This window comes from Felis catus, chromosome A3, assembly GCF_018350175.1.
Source record: "Felis catus isolate Fca126 chromosome A3, F.catus_Fca126_mat1.0, whole genome shotgun sequence".
Classification (NCBI taxonomy): domain Eukaryota; kingdom Metazoa; phylum Chordata; class Mammalia; order Carnivora; family Felidae; genus Felis; species Felis catus.
The window spans coordinates 23,047,136-23,064,191 of record NC_058370.1 but is presented as its reverse complement, the minus strand read 5'-3'; the positions used below and the strand labels follow the sequence as shown (position 1 = coordinate 23,064,191).

Genomic DNA, 17,056 nt, shown 5'->3' with positions numbered 1-17,056 from the left:
CTCTGGGCGGCCGACCGCGGATCTCCAAGCGCCCTTCCGGCTCGCGACAGAGCGTCGCTGGCCGCGGAGACCCTCCCCCTCCCACCCCGGGTTGCGGGGGCGTGGGTGGGGGTGGGCGCCGGCATCGGCGCGCCCCCCCCCCCCCCCCCCCCAGCCCCGGGCCGGTGGCCGGATCCGCGCCTGGTTTTGGGCGCAGCCGCGCGGCCCCCTCCCCCGCGCGCATCTCCCCGCCCCCCGCCCCCTCCCCGCCGCTCTCGGGGAGCCGGGGCCGCGCGGCTCCTCCTCCCGCAGCCGCATCTGGGGCGCCGCGCCGGCCAGAGGAGAGGCATGGGGCGCCCGCGGGCCGGGGCCCGGGCCGGGGCCTAGGCGGCGGACCTGCCAGCGGACCCGAACGGCGGCGGCGCAGCGCAGCGGCCGAGAGGGCCGGAGGCGGCCGAGGCGCCCGGCGCAGGTGAGGGCGCGGGGGTGGCGCGCAGTGGCCAGACCCCCTTTCCGGGGCCGGTGCGCCCCGTCCCTCGGCGAGACCCCCGATCCGAGTCTCCTCCCGGACAGACCTCCCTAAACCGACGGGCGGCGCTGGCGCAGGAAAGCCCCCTCCCCCTGCCAGTTCCGTCTTCTGAGCCCCCAATCCGAGGGGGCGGTTCTGCGGCTGGCAAGCCCCCTTCTCTGGGTGGGATCCTCCAGTCTAGGTTTTCTTGGACCCCCAAAGCGGGCGGGGGTGGGGGTGGCGTGCCTGGGGCCCGGAACCCCCTAGCCAGGGCTGGACCCCCATTCCACCTCTTTTTCCCGCGGACTCTCCGATGTCAAGAGGCTGCCAAAGCTGGGAAGCCCCTCCTCGGGCCCGACCCTCAATCCGCAGGGCGGCCAGGGGGTCAGGGAGACCCCTCCCCTCCCCACCAACCTTGGGAGCTAAGGAGAGGGAGGGCTCTGCCGGCCGGCCGGGGCATTTCTCCATTCAGCCCAGCTGCCTCCATCCCGACTCAGTAGCCCCGGGAGCCTGCCCAGCCAGCACCCCCATTCCGGAGCTCTTTTCCCGGACCCGGCATCTGGGGAGGGGGCGGGGGCAACCCCACCTCCCAGCGCTGCATGGCGCCCCCTCCCTGTTTGCGTACCCGGGAGGGGCTGGGCTGACCTGGGCACCTGGGTTGGGGGGGCGCTCACATGGCCACGGGAGGCCCCCACGTGCGGCGCCCCGCGGTGAAAGGGGTTCGCGTTCAGAGCCCGTGGCAGGTGGACCCGCTGGCCGGAGAGGCCAGCTGGGTCCAGATGTGCGGGGCCTGCTGGGAGGGGACATGTGCTACCTGGACATGTGATGACTGCCCCTGGCCTCTTTCGGCCGAACCTACCGGCTCCAACCCCCCTCCATCGTTCCATTCCTTGGCGTTCTCATCCCTCTCCCTTCTCCCCTTCTTCCTCAGAGCTGCCGGTGTTGCAGAGGGGCGGGCAGCCAGGGACTGTTGATGTTGTGGGAATGAAATGAGGAAAGGGGCTATGGATTGGCGAAGGCCAGTTGTGGGGAGGTGGGTGAGGGGGTGGATGAGGTGCCCTGAGGATGTAAGCCTCAAGCTTGGGGGGCAGTGCTAATTGTGGGGGGGGAGGGTTCCTGCACCCCCACCTGCCTGGAAGTGGAAATGACGGGGGGGGGGGGGGCGGGCTGCAATCCCCAGCCCCAGGAGGCTGCACCGGCCTGCCTCTACCCCTGGTGCACCTTCAGTCTCAGCCTAGCTCCCCAGAGTCCTGGTTCTGGCTGTCTCTGCTCCTGTGCCTTCACTTGTGGGAGGGGGCTGTGTTTTCCTGAAGGCTCAAGGTGGCGGAGGCTGGAGGTTGTACAGGATCATCTCCGAGAGTGGCTGTTGGAGGAGCCCAGTTTCTGTCCCACAGAGGGAACTGTGGGCTGTCTGGTCCCAGGGTGGCCTGAGGGGCCTAAGCCAGACTCCCATGGGCAGCAGGGCTGGGTGGGGCTGCAGAGCTGGGTGACCGATTGGTGGCTGGAGTGCTGGGAGCCACCGCCAGGCCCTGGAGCTGGCTGTTGGAGGCCAGTCAGCAGCAGATGCAGAGTGTGTTCCCAGCAGCTCTTGGAGACACTGGCTGTGCACGTGGGGCAGGCGTGTGTGCGTGTGCCTGTGCTGTGGCAGGGGTGCGCCAGGACTCCTGAGTCCTCCTGGAGCCCAGATAACAGCAGCTCAACTTCTGTGAGTGTGCCTCTGTGTGATGTCCATGGCACCCTTCCGTCATTCATCCATCAGAGACTGGACTGGGCCTGTGCTGGATGCTAGAGACGTGTAATGATCTGATGTGGTCCCCACCCTCAAGGAGCCCCTGTTTTGTCTGGGGGCAGAGGAGAGACAGTTTGTGCCAGGCTCTGGGGCGGAGTGCAAGGCCCCGACTAGAGAGAAAGTGTGGGGCAGAGCAGGCCTGATGGCTGGGTTATGTGGGACCCAGGGCAGCATCCGGCTGGTTTCCGCCTTGAAACAGAGCTGCAGGTTCGAGGGCTATGCCCTGGGTGCAAGGCTGCCTGGCAGCTGAATTGGTGTTTTTTGAAAGGAGGCTGAACAGCACTCGGAGCTAAGGATAGATTGTGTACTTTAGAGCTTTTGTAAGACTTGGTGACGAATTGGACGTACCAGGGCGCCCACTGACATCTCGTTAATTTCTTGTGCAGTTTATGGGGCCACTAGCTTCATAAATGCCAGTGTTTCTACATGATGGGGAGGCTCTGAGGAATTGTACTGGGCACTCTGTGGGACAGGAGCAGGTGGTCTCTATGCTCCCATATATCTGTGATTAATTGATAGATTCAGTCATTCAGAAAAGCATTAAAAATAGCATTATCTGACTATGGTGCATTTAAACACTTCCACTTAAACATTCTATAATGTGAATAAAATCTTGAATCCAGATTTTTTTTTTTTTAAAGCACACCATGGGTACTCAATATATGCCCACTACTCCTAGAATGAAGCCTAGCCTCCTCCCCAGACTAGCTGCCTTTCTAGCCACATCTTACAGCTCCTCCCTTCCCTCTTTGGCTTGGGTCCCCCTGGCCTGCTTTCAGTTCCTGGAACAGGCCTCATTGCCTCCAGCCTCAGGGTCTTTGCACACGCTGGTTCCTCTACCTGAACACCGCCCCCTTCCCATTTGCCTACTTAATTACTACTTCTCATCCAGACTCAACTTAGGTGTATCACTTCCAGAAGAAAGCCTTCCCTGACACCCAGGCCAGATAGTATCCCTGTCACCACTTCCCAGCCCCCACGGGCCTCTGCCTTCACTACCAGCCACTCTTCCTTATTACTGAATGCCTCTTGATGTAGTTGTGTGGAGCAGAGCAGGGTCGTGCCTGCCTCTTTATGCCATCCCACTGGTGCTGAGAACAGGTCTTGGTTCATTCTAGACCCTCGGTCCATTTATTTGGCTGAATGAATGGACAAGTGTCATTTGGGCCATCCTAAGTCAAGGGCTGGGTTGCAGAACATGGTGGGAGCCTTGACCAGGTCTAGTTGTCAGTACAACTGTCCATATGGGCTCCTGGTCTCCAGCTGGGCCTGCAAACTCAAAAGCATTTGGTCAGGCTCTGTGGGGTTAGAGGCCCATAGCCTCTACAATCCCAGTGTGTCTGTAGGACCTCAAAGACTCTATAAGAGAGTGAGGAGCCATGCTTGGGCAGGAGCCTGTGTCTTCAGGGGTATATGGTCTGACATTTATTTCTGCCAATTCATTATACACATCATCACTTCCTTACTTTCATTCAGTAGGTCACCAACTTGTCCACTAGCTTGTCTGCCATTTCCTAATGCTCCATTCTGTCTTCGGGCCACCAGGGCTTCCTGAGGCCTGCTCAGTGTCCCCTAGGGATGGGGACAGAGTCAAACCCACAGGGCCCCGCTCTGTGAACTGTAGTCACCCTGCCAGGCCCTTCCTGGAGCTGGGGGCTGGTGCTGTCCGGTGCTGGGAAGAGTTTGGGCCTGTGGGAAGTGCTTCCTGGAGGACATGTACTAGATCTGGGGTGGATTTGGGAGGATTAGAGGATTTGGGTAGATGGAGAATGGCCGGAAGGGCACTGCTGGCTGAGAGAACTACATTGATGAGAGCTGGGAGGCAGCCACGTGCTGGGCAGGCCTGGGGAAGGGGGCAGCCCACAGGAGGCTTGTCATGGAGGGGGGCAGTGTGCCCGGAGCCCTGTTGCTGCCTTGCTGTGTGCCTTGAATGCAGCGTGTCCCCTCTCTGGGTTCCCTTGATAAAGTGCAAGCTTGGACCTTGTGATCTCAGAGAATTTCCACCGTCTCAGTGTGGAGTCTGTGATCCTGACAGCCCAGGAGGGGAATTCTCAAGGCCCCTGCCTCTTCTTTGAGCATGTGGAGAGCTGGGATGGGGCTGGGTTTGCTCTAGTGGCTTTGGAGGCCAGTGTGTATTAGCGCTTGGGGCGGGGGTCAACGGGGAGCTGATGAGGCTCAGCAGCTTCTTCTGACAGATGACCTGTCAGTTAAGGGAGTGCGGGGGCTGGCTCTGGTGGGAAAGGCACCCCATTATGCACACTCTCACTGCACCCTTTTTGGAAAAGGCTGTCACTGATGAGAGGCCTCCTGTGTGTTGGACCAAAGACAAGCCCGCCCTTGACTTCATCAGACTCCTGTGGGGGGCCCACTAAGACTTGTGTGACCAGACTTTTGTCATGGCCCATGGTGGGGGGAAGTGTGTGTTCTGTTCTTACACCCTGTCCACAGTCTGCTGGTGGATGCCCCTGGCCAGGACAGAGGCCTTCGGGCCATGTACAACAGTTTGCAGAAGATATTTAATCTCCACATCTTTCCACCCCGCCCCCTACCCCCAGAGGTGGGCATGTCTCCATTTAACAGATGAGGAAACTGAGGCTCAGAGAGTTTGGGTAGCTTCCCAAGGTCACCCAGAGGGTGGCAGGAGGTGAACCCACAGCCCAGGAGCCCTTGGGGTGCCCGCGCACAGGAGCCTATTGCTAGCTGATGGCACATCATTTCCTGAGCCGAGGAGTGGGGCTCTGGATCCCTCTGTGCTGGGTTTCGCAACGCCGCCTCCTCCCCGCCAAGCTGTCTGACGTGGCCTTTTCAAAAACCCAAAATGAATGGAAGCAAATTTTGTTTGGAGAATTTTGCTACACCCTTCACCAGGGCTGGTTGCAAAACCAGGCTTGGGGATCCCTGCTGCTGTTGGTGATGATAATGATAATGGCAGTGGTGTCAGTGGCTAACACCCACTCACCGAGCCAAGTACCAGTGACCAACTCCCGGGAGCCAAGTGCAGTGCTGGGCCCTCTGTTTAATGAGCACCAGCTGAAAGCCCCTTAAATTCGGCCTCTCCTTTAGTCCCATGACCCCTATTATTATCCCCATTTTACAGATGAGGAGACAGGCGCAGAGAGCTGTAGCTGCCCAAGGCCCCAGAGCTGGCAAAGTGGAGGGTGCCAGGATTTGAATCCAAACCGGTTAGAGTGTAGAATCTAGTCTTCGCCCACATTCTGGAGATGTGTTCGCCAGCAGTGATGGGTGAGGGGGTGTGTGTGTATAGAGGTGCACGTTGGGCCGTGGGAATTGAATGTGGCAGACCCAGACCCTGGCTTGTGGGAACCTGGCCACTCGCTAGAGGTAGGACTTGGCCTGAGCCCACAGCAGCTCAGGAGCGCCCCTAGATGTCAGTGGTCCCTTCCTGGCCCCACCAGAGGCCTGGTGGGTCGCATGGCTGTTAGCAAGAGAACAATGCCCCTCCCCGTGACTTTGCTCTTCACTAACTCACAGTTCTGGGAGGTGGCCCATCTATAGGGCTCCAGGGGCATTGGGTGGTGACACGGGTGTGGAGGAGGGACCATAGATGCGGCACGAGACGCTGGATTCCTGGGATCACTCGATGAAGGGGCAGATCCCTCACAAACAGCAGCCTCCAGAGCCTAGCACAGGGGTACAGACGCTTGTGAGAAGGCAGCAGAACAAACGTGGCATTTGCATTCCTTCCTTCAGCCTAAGAAGGCCTGTACAGGTGACCCATCCCCCGGAGTTTGCTTCAAAAATGGCTCTAGCCACATTTGGTACATGAGGGGGTCATCTTTAGAAAGCATATGATGTGGGCAGGTTCTGTCTTTGATAATGGAGAAATGGGGCAGGCATCCTGGCATATAAATGGAGTACAAGACCACTTATTGAGTACCTGCTGTGTACCTTCGCACTGTGCTGGGCCCCATGACAGGGGCTCAGAACCACACCCTGATGAAGTATTTGTGATTGTGCAGGAGGGGGTCTCTGTGCCCCCAGATATCGGGCTGAGGAGTGAAAATAGGCCTCTGGGTTCACATATTTTTCTCTCTACTGTGACAGATGAGCCTGCGGTGACAGGGGTGGGTCCAGGAGGCTTTTGCTTTGCAGCTCCCAGGAGATGGGGGTTTGGAATGACTGGGGACCTGGTTTGCTGCTGGGACTCCCCTACGGAATCCCAGCACCTCTCTGGGCCTCATGATCTCCATCTGTTTGTTGAAGTTCCGGGGGTTAGGTCTCCAAGGCTTGCCTAGCTCAGCCCTCTGTGACTCCAGGGGTGAATGGAGCTGAGATTCCCTCTGGGAGGTGTCAGGGAGCCCTCCTTGTCCTTACCCCTGACCCTCTGCCTGGCTTCCCACCTATCCCTGTCCCCTAAGCTCAAGCCAGAGGGAGGGAGCCTCTCCTTCCGCCCACTGCGGGCTGACTGCGCGCAGTGACGCAGCAATCAAGGGCTCTGGAGCGCAGCTTGGAGACGGGGATCCGGGTTTGCTAAAGACAGGGGAGAAAAGGCTCTTCCCACCACCCCCAGCTGCCTGCCTGCCTCCCTCCCTCTGGCTGCCGACAAGCCCTGGCACCTCCTCGGCTCTGCCAGATCCACTTGTAGGGTGGGAGGCTCTGCTGTACAGGGCCCAGTTCGAGTCCCAGTGTGTTGGGGCCTTGCTGTGTGACCCTGGCGTGGTTGCCTGCCTTTTCTGGGCAGTGTGCACTGTGAAGGCTGGGCTTGGGGATTCTGAGGCCGACTGGGCAGCTTGTGTTGATGGCTCTGAGGGGTCCCTGTGACTCAGGAGGAGCTCCTGGAGGGACAGGGCCCTCTGCCACATGTGTTTTCCATATGTGTCCCCCACAGTGGAGGGAGCAAGGTGCTCTGATCATGTCCATCTTACATCCGAGGAAACTGAGGCTTACAGCAGATGAATGGTAGATCTAGGATTTAAACCCAGGTCCGTGTGAGTCAGGCATCCAGGCCAGAAGGCAGACCCCAGGCAGGAAGCCGGCTGGGTCACTGTGAGCCTCCTGTTCCCTTCTCTAGGTTTCAGTTTCTCCATCTGTGTGCTAAGGGTGGGGTGGGGTAGGGGGTTGGAGCTGCCCCAGCCCATCTCTGGACCCCTACCTGGCTGGCACTTCTGGGAATTTTCTGAGCTTCCTCATCGACCTCCAGCACCCACCCTTGAAGCCAAGGTGTGATGACAGGCAAGGAAGTGTCAGCATCTCGCACTTCTTCTCCAGGGAAACCTGCCACCTTTGGGGTGTGAGAGATTCCTGGAGGACTGGGCATGTGTGAGGCCTTCCAGGGACAACGTGGGTGGGGACAGAGGTCTGGGCAGAGGTCTTGGCTCCCCACTGGGCCAGGCCCGCCTCTGCCGATATGTAGATGTGACTCTCTCTGTCTTTTTTTTTTTTAGTTTTTTTTTTTAATGTTTATTTATTTTTGAGAGAGAGACAGAGTGTGAGCTGGGGAGGGGCAGAGAGAGGGAGAGAGAGAATCCAAAGCAGGCTCCAGGCTCTGGGCTGACAGCACAGAGACCAATGCGGGGCTTGAACCCGTGAACTATGAGATCATGACCTAAGCTAAAGTCAGATGCTTAACTGACTGAACCACCCAGGTACCCCGTGATCTGACTCTCTTATATCTGGTTTATCAGGGGGCTCTGGGTAATGTGGGTGTGGACAGGGAGGTGAGGCCACCCTCAGGCCCCTTCTTCGCTCCCCTGCACGCATGGGGGGGCGGGTATGTGTGTGTGTGTGGAGTATGTGTGAACGTTTTATGTGGTATGTGTGTATATGTGTGTGGGGAGTGTGTGAGAGATGTGTGTGTACACGTGCGTGTGAGTGACGTTGCCCCCCACTCAAGCCAGGCCTTTTGTGTATTGTCAGGTGCTCTCGACCCTAGGAGGTAGATATTATCATCCCTCCTGACCTCCCTTTCTTTCCTCCCTTTCTTCTAAGTATTCATTCAGCAAACACATGCGAAGTGTCTGCTCTGTGCCCAGAGCAGGTGTTGGGCCTATATCAGCCAGTGGAACTCCTGGTCCCTGGCCTGGGGAGCCCGCGATCCTCTTGGGAGGCCAACAGTCATGATAACTTCCCAGACGAATATAAACTCACATCAGTGACCTGTGCTGCTGCCACGGAGTATAAGGAAACCTAGTCTGGTGGGGTCAGGGAGGGCTACCCCAAGGAGGTGACAGACCTGATGCCTGGGAGGAGAAGGAGTTAACCCTGTGGTGGGCAGCAGGGGCAGTATGAAGTTCCAAAGCCTGGAGAGCAAGGGGCTTCATGTGAGGTGGAATCAGGGCCTGGTGGGATACAGGATGCACTGTTGACACATGAGGAAACTGAGGCCCAGAAAGGTGAAGCAGCCTGCCCCAGTGGGGCTGGAAACTTGCCAGATGTGAATCAGATCCCTGAGGGGTTCCTGAAGGGACTGCCCTGGTTGTAGTTAGCAGAACCCTTGGCTCTCACTGAGGTCCCACCGCAGGTTAGCGTGGAGAGGGGACTCCTCTCCTCAGTACCACCCCTTGCATGGATGCTTCCCACTGAAAGAAACTGAGGAGCCACAGAAGGTTCCGGAGCAGGGCAGACCCACAGTGCTCTCCTGGCTGGCCACACCCCAGGCCTTCCCGGCACTGGCATGGAGTGTTGGCCATCTGCCTGCCTGCTGAGGCTGAGGCCAGAGCCAACTGACCTCTGCTGACCTGGTGTCACCATCCTCTGCTGATGCTGGACGGGGCAGGGACACAGGCAGTGGGCAGTGGTGGGCAGAGAGGACCCATGGCCAGCAGCCCCGAGGCCTCCAGGAACCATTTGCCAGGCTGGGTTTGATAAATGACAAGGCCATTTCTCTCCCGGCGGGGAGGCAGCCTTGCCCCTGGAGCCCTTGGGACGGGTCTGGGAGTTCAGCCACAGAGCAGAGGCTGGGCTCCTTCCCTGCCCCATGTCCCCTTCTCAAGCGTCTTTTGGCTCTGGCCTCCATGGCCTCTGGCCAAGATGACTCTCCCATCCCCCTCCCAGGTCTCCTGCCCATAGACCATCTACATGCAGGCAAAGTGATCCGGAAGCCACACCCAGCCCCTCACACCTCATCGTAGCCCAGAGCTCTGAGTGGCCTCTGTCACCTGCCCCCGTGCACTCCTGCAGCCCCCTCCGGCCCCCTCCGGCATGCTCTCACTTACAGCTCAGCTGAGTGAATTGGGACTTACAGAACATTCCATGTCTTCTGGCCCCCAGCCTTCACATTTACTGTTCCCTCTGCCCAGAATACCCTTCCCCAAAGTCTTTGCTTGGTAACTCCTATTTGTTATTTACCACTCAGCCTAGGCCTTGCCCTTTCAGGAGACTTTCTCTCTCATTCACGTGAGCCACTCTTGCCCGGACTCCAGAGGCCTGTGCACTATGAGCTCCACTTATATGTCTGACTCCCCTACCCCTCCAGGCAGGGGCCAGGCTGATGCTTCTTGGTGCTCCCAGCGGTGCCCAGCCTGGGGCCTGGAGCATAGTGGGCGCATGGCTCATGAGTGTGAGCCGAGCACTTTTGAGCCCGGTGGCCAGAGTACAGCCGGTGCCCCCTCAGGCTCCTTTCCTGCACAGGGGCCAGGTCACGTGGCAGGTGCCTCAGACAAGAGCTCAGCCTACACGTCCCCTCGCTCCTTTCCTCCCGTACTGGGAGTAGGAGCAATGACTGCATGAGCCCATCTGGGGCAATGTGGGGGTGCCTGGTGTCGAGCAATCGGGAAGTTGGTTGTTCGGTTGACTCCTTTTAGTTTATGGACCCACCAGGGCTGTTTTTTGCCAACCTGGGGAGAAGCCCAACTGCTTGAAAGGAATATGTTTCTCATTCTGTAAGCCCCTGAAATTTGGGGGTCTATTGTCAGTGCAGCCTAGTCCACACTAACTATTACAAATATCTACTGTGCCAGACATTATTCTAGGCCATGGGGATAATAATATTCAGCTCCAGAGGCTGTTGTGAGAATTTAATGAAAACCAATGTGGAAGCCTTAACTCTGTGCTGGCACATAGTAGGCTCCGTGGGTTAGATGAGCTGTTTCAGATCTGCTCTGGCATCTGTAAACAGTTGTAAGAAGCAGCCACCCAGGGAAGGCTGAGGTTGGGAGGGAGGCATCTCTGGACAGACTGGGGCCACTAGAGGGGAGCCCCTGCATACCCAGCATGAGAGCAGGGTAAACCACACCTTCTGGAAGCAGCTTCTGGCTTCTCTCGCCTCTCTTCCACTCCATCTCAAGGCTCACCGTCTGCCTTAGTTATCTACCTCTGCGTAACAAATTACCCCAAAAGTTAGTGGCTTAAAACGATCATAAACATTTATTACCTCTCTTTCACATATATACAGTGCAGGAGCCACTTTGAGGGAATCTGGTGTAGACTCATCATCCATATGCTAAATAGGAGTGATGCTGACTGTTTCCAGTAAGACCTGAGCCAGATCTTGAATTATCTTTCTCTCTAATACACCCAAGGACTCTGGGTGGGAGGGATGACTGTCCCCTCTCTACACATGGGGAAACAAGTCACAGAGAGGGAGAATGACACTCCTAAGGTCGAGCAGCAGCTAACAGAGCTGGGATTTGAACCCAGATTGCCCGTCCTCATGGCCTATGCTCTTAGCCACTGTATCATCCTGTCTAGGGTGAGCTTGAGTGAGGGTGGGGCGGGAGACTCTGGGAGTTTAAAGGGAGACTTATTGCCCTTTAAAAATGAGGTGTTAATAGCGGCAAGTATTAATGTCCAGCTGTTTTAATGAGCAGGTTTTTTTTTTTTCCTGGTCTTGTTTTTAATTGAAAGCACAAAATTGAATGGAAAGTGGCAACTGCCTCAGCCGTGAGGATTCTGGGAAGGCTTTTCAGAGCCATAGGCTGACCACCCTGGGGTGGCAGCCAGCAAGCTTGTCCACCCACAGGAGGAAGTGAGCTGACTGAGGGTTTGGCCTGAGTTGGGTTCTGGCTCAGCTCACCAGCTATGTGACCTTCGGCAGGTTACAGAAATCTCTTTGAACCTCAGTTTTTCCATCTGTTCCCCATGGGATAATGATGTCACCGCCTGCCTGGAGGCTTGATGTCAGGGCGAAGTGAGTTCTGTGTGTTAAGGTACCTAGGGCAGGGCCCAGCACATAGTAGGTGCTCAAGAAAAAGCAGCTGATGTTATGCTGTCTTCTGATCTGCTCTCTCTCTCCATGTGTACATGCACACTGGACCCTCTGGCATTCCTTCCTCACACTCCAGTCCAGATCAGTTCACAGGTCAGCCTGGGCCTCCCAGTGAGACCAGCACACAGAGGGAGATGTGCTTATCTCCATTTTACGGATGGGGAAGTGGAGGCCCAGACATGACTCGCCTGAGGGCCTCAGTGGTGGACATGGGACTGAATCAGAGGCTTGGACTTGGGATCTAGTGCTCTTTCTGCTATCCTACTCTGAAGGATCCTTGAGAGAACCTCAGGAAGCTGAAGAGAATTCCAGGAACTCTCAGGATGCCTGGGAGCCAGGGTGCTTGGATCCTCTGGCCCTCACTGCCCCCAGGCTCCGATGTGACCCTGTTGAGTTGTCTCCCTGTCTGTGCCTTTGTTGCAAGAAGGTGGTGAGCAGAGGCCGGACTCTGGACTGCCTAGACCAAGGTCCCCTCTCCCAAGCCCCCTCCCTGTGTCCCCCTCCCTCAGGCTCACTTCTGTGTCCTCTCCCTCAGCCCCACCTCTGGGTCTCCCTCCCCTAGGCCCCACCCCTGGGTCACCTCCCCCAGGCCCTGCGCCTGTGTCCCCCTCCCTCCTCTGCTGTCCTGATTTGTGCTTGGCCCATATTCAAAGCAGCAGCTTTTAGGTGGGACGTCAGGCAATGGGAATCCTGCCTGGAGAGGCCACCCAGGTTCACCTCTTTCCCTGGGGTCCAGAGTGGACCCCTTCTGCCTGGGCAGGGGGCTGTGGGCCTGTGAGCAAGTGCCTGTGGGCAAGCAAAGGTCTTTCCAGCACTGCAGGCCCACTGTGCCCCCCCACCCCCCCCCCCGCTCCCTCCCTGTGTATCCTTCACTGGGGAGCAGATATATTTAGACAAAATGCTCCATTCTGTGCAGATTCCGTATCCACTGCTCTTGTCGGGGCTGGGGGAGGCAGGGCCTCTGAGCAGCCACACCTGGCACCTGGCACCTGTGCTGCTTGGAGCTCCGGGCTGGGCTGGCTGGACCAGGACTCTCCCCTACTGACTGTGGATGGGTCTTCCTCTCCACCTCCCTGTCCCCTAGAGCCACATCTCTCTAACTCTTGGCCTCCAAGGCCCAGCCAAATTCAGTCATTTGCTCCCCTCCTGTTCCCCTGACCCCCCCCCCCCCACTTCCTGAGCCTCTCTGCCTTCTGGTCCCTCTCAGCGCTCAGAGCACCTTCTCCCTTGTGTAGCCAGTGGGTTACGTGGATTTGTGTCTGCTGCGGCCCAGGCCCTCACTGGATGCCTGGGGCGTGGAGGTGACTAATAAGGGTCCCTCACAGTGACCACATTACAGTCTGGGAGGCGGATCACAGGCCACTAAGACAGCATCAAGATACCTGTTGCGGCAGCAGGAAGCCCTAGGACAGGGACAGGGCTCCCTGGAGGACCAGTGGTCTGAGCTGAGACTTCTAAGTTCAGAGGGAAGGAGCCAACAATTGGAGACAGAGCAGGCGTTCCTGGCGGAGGAAATGATGGGACATGCAAAGGCCGGGAGTTAAGGGAGAGCCTGGTTGCGCTGGGGAGAGTGGGGGGCAGGAAGGGGGGTGGGAACTTGGTCTTGCTGAGCCTCAGCTGCCAATCTGAGGGTCTTGTCCCCCCAAACACTGGAAGACTGTGGGTGAGTTTTCAGCGGGGCAGTGGTGGGTCTGGTTGTGAGCACGGCCCGGTGGCTGGTCAGTGGATCCCCCCGCTGCCCGCCAGGCTGGCCCTGGCTCCCATGGCAGATGTGCTGTGCCCGGCTGGGTGGGAATCAGAAATAGCTCACACGTGCTCGGCGCTTGGTGAACAGCTCCCCCGCCTCAGCGCATTTCATCTGCACCCGAGTCAAGGACAGCTCAGTGCTTGCAAGCTGGGTGACCTTCTCCCTCCGTTTATTAATACACCGCCCACTTGGGGCTGCAGGCAGAGCTGGGAGAGTGTGTGCAGGGGCGGAGGTGGAGGGGAGGGTGGTAGCAGGGGTGCCCTAGACAGGGGAAATGCTGAAGGGCTGGAAAAAGATACCTACCCACCAGAACACTGTCCAGCCAGATAAACCCCAAAGTACAAAAATGAGTGTAAAAATTCCCTGGAACCCACCTCCCTGTGGTGACCATCATTAACATTTTGATGTCGGCCTTCCAGATGTCGCTCCAAGTTGATCTTCCCTGGCAGATGGATTCATTCATTCACTCACTCAGCAAATATTTGTTAAGTGCTCACTCACTGCAGTGAGCAGAGGAGGCAGGACTCTGAGGGACACTTCTGCACTCTTAGGGAACTCAAAAAAAGCAGATAAAACAGGGGTGAGGTCCACAGGGAAGGGTGATTGGAACTATGAGGTCTCAGCCCAGGCTGGGTTTTTAGGAAGGCGTCTTGGAGGAGGTGACGCTTGGACTGAGGCCTAAGAGGTAAAGAGAAGTCCCCTTAGCAAAGAGGAGCTGAGGAAAATCATTCCTGTCCAAGAGAATGGCAGAGGTGTAAACCCTGTGGTGTGAGGGCAGTGGTGTTTTCAGCGAAGAGAAAGGAAGATGGGAGGCTGCGTGTTGGGGAAAGAGAGGATGAGGCGAAGCATGAGGGGGTGGCAGGGACCAGACCACGTGGGGCCTCAGGGGCTATGGGCAGGGTTTGGGGGTTTACGTAAGAGTGTGGACTCTGGTGCTGTAAGACCCACATTCATATCCAACTCTGCCACTTAGCTGGTTGACTTTAAGCAAATTACCTAACCTCTGTGCCTCAGTTCTCTTGTCTGTGAAGTGGAGCCAGCAATGACTAGTGATAGTCTTTACCTCAAAGACTCGTGTAAGGATGAAATGATGGAATGAAGTGCTTAGGACAGCACTTGGCATACAGAAATTGCTCATAAATGGTGGCTCATACAATGTTGAAGTCATCCGTAGGTAAAGTGCATGTGTGTAGATGATTTTGCATAACTAGGGTCATATTAATCCTGTTTGTGGCTTTTTCCCTTGATGCTGGCCATCTTTCTGAGTTCATTATATTATTGTATTATTATATTTAATAATATAATATTATTATATTTAATATAAATATGTTAAATATTTATTTAATATTATTATATTAAATAATATATTTAATATATTATTAAATATAATTTAATAATTATTATATTTAAACTGCAGAGTATTATTATATTTAAACTGTTTGTATGTATTTGAAACATTTGAGCAGGTATAACATGTTGTAGAGTGCACTAATCTTACGTGTATAGTATAGCTTGACTCGTGTGTATGTGTCATATATATGTTACATATATCATATGACATATATATGATATATGTGTGTAACTACCCTGTAACCACCACTCAGATCAAGATATTGGATATTTCCAGCTCCCCCAGAAGACTCCATTATGCTTTTTCGCAGTTAATTCCCCACCCCTGACCCCTAGCGGCAACCATTATTCTGACTTTCAAAACCATAGTTTAGTTCTGACTGTTCTAAACCTTCATATAAATGGGATCATGCAGGATGTTTCTTTTGTGTCTGGCTTCTTTTGCTCATCATTTTGTCTGGGAGATTCATCTATGTTGTGTGGATTGGTGGTTCATCCTTTTCTATCACTGCCTAGTGTTTCACTGAGTGAATATTTCATACTTTATCCATCCTATTGTTGAGAGACATTTAAATTATTTCCAGTTTTTAGCTATGTGGATAGAGCTGCTTTGGACTTATTTATAGATATATTTCTGGGGAACTTACAAGGTTATTTCTGTTGGGTACATAGCCAGGAGTGGTTTCTGGGTCATAGAAGATGAAAATGTTCAGCATTAGTGGATACTCCCAGTCCTCCAAAGTGGTTGAACCAATTTTCATTCCCACCAGCACAGTGTGAGAGTTCCAGTTGCTCCACACCCTCACCAACACACCTACTAAAGATAATTTATTTTTTTAACGTTTATTCATTTTTTGAGATACAGAGAGTGAGTGGGGGAGGGGCAGAGAGAGAGGGAGACACAGAATCCGATGCAAGCTCCAGGCTCTGGACTGACAGCACAGAGCCCGACACGGGGCTCGAACTCACAGACCGCGAGATCATGACCTGAGCTGAAGTCAGACACTTAACCGACTGAGCCACCCAGGTGCCCCTAAAGATAATTTTTGATAGCTGCAGGGACCTCTGCTACAAAGTCAGACCCCCTTGAACCAGCTCCCAAATGATGGACATTTAGTTTAGGTTGTTGCCAACATGTACATGATTTTTTAAAATAATGAAAAACAGAGATAAATCATTAAGACAAATATTTAAAAATAAAATAATGGAAGCATCCAAAATGTCCTTCAATAAATGAATGCATAAATAAATTGTGGTACATCCGTTTAATGGAATATTATTCAGTGATAAAAAGAAACGAGGTATCAAGCTACAAAAATACATGGAGGAGTTTTAAATGCAAAAGAAGCCAGTCTGAAAAGATGACATACTGTCTGATTCTGACTATATGGCATTCTGGAAAAGGTAAAACCATAGACACAGTAAAAAGATGAGTTGTTGCCAGGGATTTGGGGGAAGGGAGGGAGGGATGAGTAGGTGGAACACGGAGGATTTTAGGGCAGAGGTACGGTACTGAATGATACTGAATGATGCTATATGATACTGAATGATTCTGTATCTGTATGATACTAAAATGGTGGGTACATGACATTATACATTTGTCTAAACCCGTGGATCTTTACAATACAAACAGTGAACCCTAATGTACATTACCAACTTTAGTTAATAATAATGTACCAATATTGGCTCGATTGTAACAATCGAGGGATGTACTTTCTCCTCAGTTTTTCTGTAAACCTAAAATTACTCTGAAAAATAAAGCCCCTTGACTTAAAAATAAATAAAAGAAAAATTAAAATGTAAAAATATTACAAAGGACGAAGACAAAAAGAAAATTCACTAGAGGTGTCCACTGTAGGGTTAGAGATACGTGCCATTGGTCATTCTCCCTGGGGATGTTTTTCTTTTGCACAGTGGGGATGACACTCCAGAACACTCTTGCATTTCACTTCTGTTCCATCCCTCCCTGCTTGTTCTCAAGGTGGAAGCACATCCCCATATTACTTAAAACTGTTTCTAAATATCACGTTTAGTCTCTAAAGCAGGAGGAGATTTAAATTCTGAGTCATTGTTTGGAGGAAAAAAATGGAGGTTGATGAAATGATGGAATCATGGGATCTTAGATTATGGGTGTTACATTTAGAAGAAATGATTTAGAATTATAGCATCTTACTTGGTACCTACCAGTACATCTCAGAACCTCAGGACAGTTATCTTTCAATGACAGAATGAGGTGTGTTTACATTCTGGAAATAAATGATTATGGATCTTCAAATAGATGAAACTTAATATTTCAAAACTCAAAGAATTTTAGAACCTCTAAATTGAAAAAAAAACCAGTCAAGGTATTTTAATCTCTTTTTTTCTCCCAGTGTAAATTTGATTTATTTTCCTTTTTAAAATTTTTTTTTTCAACGTTTATTTATTTTTGGGACAGAGAGAGACAGAGCATGAACGGGGGAGGGGCAGAGAGAGAGGGAGACACAGAATCGGAAACAGGCTCCAGGCTCTGAGCCA

General features: G+C 54.0%; 1 protein-coding gene across 7 annotated transcripts in view; it reads left to right on the top strand.

Annotated features, from left to right (window-relative positions):
• Window positions 1-362: 362 nt before the first annotated feature.
• Window positions 363-17,056, top strand: part of DLGAP4 (DLG associated protein 4) — a 199,284-nt gene continuing 182,590 nt past the window's right edge. For 2 of the 7 annotated variants that reach the window (XM_023251268.2, XM_023251269.2), the window contains exon 1: window positions 371-451. The gene's annotated coding sequence lies outside the window, so the exon portion shown is untranslated. Of the gene's footprint in view, window positions 452-17,056 lie in introns of all 7 variants that reach the window. The other 5 variants (XM_023251270.2, XM_023251272.2, XM_023251274.2 and 2 more) reach the window with 5 other exon arrangements.